At 43.3% G+C, this 6,377-nt stretch overlaps 1 long non-coding RNA gene across 1 annotated transcript in view; it reads right to left on the reverse strand.

The window, feature by feature from the left end:
* Positions 1–302, reverse strand: part of LOC116551511 — a 10,661-nt gene extending 10,359 nt beyond the window's left edge. The window contains exon 1 of the long non-coding RNA XR_004268978.1: positions 207–302. This is a non-coding gene — a long non-coding RNA (uncharacterized LOC116551511). The remainder of the gene's footprint in view (positions 1–206) is intronic.
* Between the last annotated feature and the right edge of the window lie 6,075 nt (positions 303–6,377).

The following is a 6,377-nucleotide window of genomic DNA, read 5'->3' on the forward strand; positions in this document are numbered from 1 at the left end:
AGGGGGGGGGGAGGGGGGGGGAGAAAGGAAAGAGGGAAGGAAGGATATTCTTTCTATTCATTCTATTCAAATATTCAAAGAAAAAAAATCAGGTATACAGTTGGCCTTATGTATCCATGTGTTTCCGTAATAGCAGATTCAATTAATTGTGGATTGAAAATATTTGGAAAAAATAACAATATAACAATAAAAAAATACAAAACAACTATATAGTATAACAATTATTTGTATAGCGTTTATATTGTATCAGGTATTATAAGTAACCTAGAGATGATTTAAAGTACACAGGAGGATGTGTGTAGGTTATATGCAAATACTAGGCCATTTTATATAAGGGACTTGAGCACTTGTGGATTTTTATACCCAAGGGGGTTCCTGGAACCAATCCCCCAAGGATACCTAGGAACTACTGTATAAATAAGGAATTGATGAGACCAAAGATTTTTTTTTAACATCTCATAGGGTAGAATTTGACTACAAATTCAGCATAAGTAAACAATTTGACAAGGTTGCCTAAGAAGTTAATACCATCTTAGAATGCGAGTTTCCCTCTTGGCTTAAGGAGATAACAGTCTTTGGGTCAAGTGATCTGGCCACATGTACAGAACAGGTATTTTAAGACTGACATTAGGGCGGATATCTGTGGTGCTTGGCCCCTTGGCATTTTTTTGGGTAGTAACACACCATGGGGTGGTACCATCTTTCAGTAGTAAAATCTGTCCTGGGTACCATGAGACAGGACTCTCAAGTTTGTGCCTAACTCAGGTCCTCACCAACTCAACACCCTGACAGCAAGGACTCAGGCCACTTCTGCCTCCCCTCACAGGACTGAAAACAGTGTTAGGTACATTGTGGGCACTCAACAAGTGCCTGTTGGATTTTCAGGGAAATCTGCATTGAGGCCGTTTCTACATTGAGAAGCTAAGAAGGAAAGAAAAATGACTATACCATTTAGACCAGTGATTTCCAAACTGTGGGTCACAACTCATTAATAAAGTTTGGGTAGTTTAGTAAGTCCATAACCAATATTTTTGTCTTGAGAAAATGAGAAAAAAAAAGAAGAAGAAATCTTCAGGGTGCTCCTCTCCTGTTTTGTAGAGCTACATTACCAACCCCTGAATTCAAAGTCTCCACTGACTCTGTGCCTGCACTCACCACTGAACATGGCTGAAGAAAGTCACACCCACACCCACTGGTCTTCCTGTAATTTGTTTCCATGATCTTGACTGGGTACATATGCTGGTCATTACGCTTCATCCTGGCCCTGCCACCTTCCAAGACAACCACCCTCTCCCATCCTCCAGGTCCTCCCCTCCCATCCTCACTCTCAGCACCTCACCTGGCTTCCTACCACACTGAGAAAACCGAAGTACTTAGAAAAGAACTGCCACAGTCTCCTACCTCCACTTCTGCCACCCACCAGCATCTGTTCCCATTGACTCTGCCTTCCCCCCTTTCTATGGAGAGACCATCCTTGCTACTGGAGAAGGTCAGCCTCTCCACCTATATACACTGGATTCCACCCGCTCCCACTCAAGGACATGGCCCCAGCAACCTTCTTCCTCCCTCTTACATGAGCAAAATTCTCCTTCTCTAGCAGATTATTTCCCTTGGCATGTTATTTCTCCCACCTAAAACAAACCTTTCTCACTCTACTTTCCCTCCAGTTACCAATCCATTTGTCTGCTCCCCCATATAATAAAACTCCTTGCAAGAACTGTCAATACTGCTTTGCCAAATTCTCTTTTTCTCATTTCTCTTTTATACTCCCTTCAGTCAGATGATTGCCTTCATCACTCCACCAGAATTGCTCTTGGCAAAGTCACCAGGAACATCCACACAGCTACATCCAACTCCCAATGCTCAGTGTTCATCCTACTTATCCCTGGACATGGTTTCTCTCTTCCTTCTCCTTGAAACACTTGCATCACTTGGTTTTCAGGCCACCACTCTCTTCCAGCTTTCCTCCTTATCTCATGGCCATTCCTTCTCATTCTCCTTTATGGACTCCTCCTGAGTCCATATTAGATCCTCCTGATCTCCCCAACCTCCTAATTCTGGAGGGCCCACGGCTCAGCATTTGGGTCTTCTCTGCCTGCCCTGCTCCCCTGGTGTTCTCATCCAGTTTCTTGATTTTAAATTCCATATGTCCACTGATTCTCAAATTTCTATCTCCAGCTAGAACTTCTGTCTCAATTCCAGACTCATACATCCAATATCTTCTCATCCTTCCCAACCTGCGTAGACATCCTGATATTCTTTACCCCAAAATCTGTTCCTCTGTAAAGCTTTTCCCATCCCAATTGCTGGAAACCCAGCCCTTCCTGTTGCTCAAGCCCCAAACCTCAAACGCATCGTTTCCTCCTTTCCTTCGCACTTCGATTCTAATCCACTAGAACATTCTGTTTGGCTCTGTCTTCAGAATACACCCAGAATCCAACAACTTCTCACCACCTTCAGCAATACCCCCATACTCTAGGTCACCATCATTTTTTTTTTTTGCCTTGATTACATTACCTTGCTCCCTTACTGTCTGTCCTCAACACAGCAATCAAAGCGAATCTATTAAAACATACACCAGATCAAGACGTCCCTCTGCTCAGAACCTCAGGTGGCTTCCAGCACACTCACTTCTATGCAAAATCTTAACAGGATGCTTTCAAGTCTCATCAATCTTGCCCCCTTCTGCCATTAGGGTTACAGAGATGCCACTTGCTCACAGCTCAATGAATAGATGTCATTGATATGACAATCTGTTTATTAGGAACTGTGATAGCCAGCTAATCATTTCATTCATAAACCACCAACTAGCCCTCATCCTGGAATCCTTTTGACTAATTCAAGTCAGGTGTGATCCTGTGACCTTCAGGTGAGCAGTGGGATATCCAGTATGCCACCCCTGGAGCCTCTGGCTTTAGAGTCCTGATGTTTTGTGATATTCCCTTCCCTGAAAAATCTCCAGTCACCCAACTCCATGCAGGTGCATGCCTAAAATCTGTAGCTGCAGCAGCTCCTGCTGGTATCAGTGCAGCTGTTTCTTTTCATGAGCCTCTTTTGTGCACTGACATATCTGAAAAAAAAGAGGTGGGGGGGATGTATTGAATTTCAGGAGATAAACCAGCTGGCTTAAGACAGAGGAGGAAGAAAAAGATGACACGGTCAGTGGGACACTTTTCATGAGAACGTATTTCCAGAAATCCGGGTCCATGTGGGGTATTACACAGTGTTAATCTTGCCTCTGAGATATGGATTAAGGAGATTCTGCCCATAAAGATGCATGCTTTTCGAATATTCCTCCGAGTCTGGAATGTAGAGCCAGCTTAGGAGCTCAGAATCTGAACACTGTCACTGTAGCCTGCTCTCCAGTTTCAAATTCACTTTGCCTTGTTTCCTGTTTTAATTTTTATTTTTTCCAGGTGTGGTGATTGGTTAAGTGGCCACAACATACTGTTATTTAACATCAGTGCCGACTGCTCGAGGATTCAGTTAGCTAAATTGGCACTGGGGCCAACGTGTGACTTTTTGACCCTGTAATTGCAAATATGGAGCTGTTTGTTTTTTCAGAAGTGTCTAAAACATGTGGAACAGGTATAAAGTTTCCACATGAGCCAACCTCTTTGGTTTGCTCTGATTTAAACAAACTGCTTCCCACAGCTGTGCCAAGAATATTCTTTCCAGTCCCATCTTTTTGAGCAATCCCAAGCTCAGAGCTTTCCACAATGGAATTTTACCATGTCTCAGATGTGGCAAAATCTTAAACCAACACTTCTCCATGCCAGAATAATAGCAACCTAGCTCAGGAAGAAATCAAAGCTGCATTTCTACTAAACAAGATTATTAACATGGTAGAAAGAGGAGACCATTTTGTTAATGATCAAATATACAGGCTTCAGCCAATTAAAGCTTTGAAGCAAATAATCGTAGATAGGATCCCTCACTGCAGCTAATCATTACAGCAAATGACATTTGAAATCTTTTTTCCTCCTAACTGTAGGAATTGAACATTAAAACAAGTTGCCAGCACAGCAGTTGATCTTTTGAGCTCAAAGTGCACTTGCTCCCAATTGCAGAGCCTTGAACTCAATTGGGACAATGCCTTCTTCTGCCCAAATGAGCTAAAAGTAAGTTGCAGTGAAATTTCCTAATGTAGTGTATGCTAGTGACAAACACTGAGTCCTGCCAAAGCTGCAGGGAACAGAGTTGGGCGCTGGAGTAAAGCAAGCTCCAAAAACCTGTCTCACTTCTTGTCTGGAATTACTTGCCCATTCCTGAGTCAGTTGGCCCAAGTGGTGTACATGAGCTAACCAAGAAACCAAGGTTTCTGACGGCCAGTTAGCTCTGCTGGGGTCTTAAGGTCTCAGATTGCACCCCTCACTTGGTCATTCACCCATTTAAAATGCAAGCTCCTTCTCCCCATGGAGCAACCAGCCTGCAGTGCATGAGGGAAAAAATTCTCTACCTTTGCTAAAACAGTTCATGGGTTTTTGCTAGAGATAGACTGGGATCTTGTCATCATCAGAAAATGGAAAGAAGAGAAGGCTGCTGTGGATTCCAGAGTGGTGAATAGATTATGGGGTGAATATCCCATTCAAAAAGGGCCCTATTTTTCACATTTAATACAATAGGTATGCATATATACCTAACAATTATTCATGTTTAATATCATAATAAACCCTGGCATTTTATAATACTTTGCAATCTACAAAACACATCCACACATGTCAATATTTCTTAATCCTATTAGATGGTAAATTAGGCATTGTTACTCTACCTTATAGATTAAAAAAAAAAAGCTGAAGCTCAAAGAGATCAAGTAATTTCCCCAACATTACTCTGTGAAGCAATTAGAGAACTCCCAAGTCCCATCCAGACTTCCTAACTCCCAGGTGCTCACCTCGACACATACTGTTTCCTGGATGAATAGATTTTCACACCTGCCCCTAGAGAAATATCAAAAAGTTCAAAGTTGCAACTCTGATCAATTTCATGTGTGCAGATAAAATAGAACACATGTATCTACAAGGGGAGGAAATATGGATTTCCCCTCCCTTATCCCCCACCCCAACTAAGCACAACTGTGTCCATATGCCTATGACCAAAACAACTAAATTCTCCATTACACTGGTCCTTCTCACCAGCCACTTAAGGATCGCTTAAGAACTAAATCGTTTTTGCGACCCTTCCTCCCTCACCCAAATGCTACCTGTACTCCCTAGAGCAGAAGCCCCTTATGGGAGGGAACTCATGATGGTCTGCTGTGCCTAGGAAGGCTCATTTCACTTAGTGATGGTCCATTAAATGTTTGCTTTTTATCAGTCTGGAAAAGTAGAGCAAGCAGCCTGGCATAGACCACCTTGCTCCCTCCCTAAGGATGTTCACTCTTCTCTGATACAGCATGAGAGATGGGACCTCATGGCCAAAGGAACAAAAACAATAGTCCACATTCAACACAGCCTCTAGGTTTTGAAACTACCTATTATTTCCTATTTAAAAGATTTCACACATGCAATACTCTTGCTACTGAATATAATAGTGTATAAAGAGAACAAGTCATAGACCCCACTCCAGAGAGTAAATTAAGAGGTTGCTCACCTCTAAGGCAGCTCTGCCATGTGGACAAGCAGGGAAGAACCTGTTCAGAACACTGAAAGATTATAGGTGGACAGGGCACACAGCTATCAGCTACACACCAGGGTTAGGTGGAACACGGAATATTAGAATACAGACTCTGCCTTGGCCTGTCCATAGCAGACATCATCAGTGGATCATAGCACCCTTTAAGCCAGCCAAAAATTCTGATCCTCCACACTGGACCCCACACTTGAGGTAGCCACCACCACTCACTTGGGATCACAAGCAAGATTTCACCTATTTGCCATCCTTGTGTTCAAGGCCATTTCCTCCTACCAGAAGCGTAAATCATGGTGCTTCTTTATATTCCTCTGAGTCCAAGATTCCTGATATCGGATTAGCAATCCAATGTGACGGCCTGGACTCGACCTCAATTCTTAGTTGCTCTCTGCCTCTTCCCAATTGCCAGTCCCCCAAACCCACTCCTACCAACCAGGGATTCTGACCCAGACTTGGTGACCCGCACCAACTCCTGATTCCTCCTGGCACCCTTCTGGTCATTCTTCCCCCTGATTTAACTCCCCATCACTGGACCTCGGCAGGAAGTACCTTGACCAGCTCAAAATTACCTTGAGCATGTGTAATGGCACCAGGGCACTGAAGAACGGAAATATGCAGGGAAGCAGGAGAATTCAAGAGTCATCAAGGAGAAAAGGAGAAGCCTTAGCTGATGGTTCACAGTCGCCCTCCATGTGGAGTGTATCTGAAGGCAGGGCCCAGTCTTCACATACCATCAGAGAAAGTAA

The sequence above is a fragment of the Sapajus apella genome, unplaced genomic scaffold, assembly GCF_009761245.1.
Source record: "Sapajus apella isolate SASKATOON/1434 unplaced genomic scaffold, GSC_monkey_1.0 scaffold10, whole genome shotgun sequence".
NCBI classification, from domain to species: Eukaryota; Metazoa; Chordata; class Mammalia; order Primates; family Cebidae; genus Sapajus; species Sapajus apella.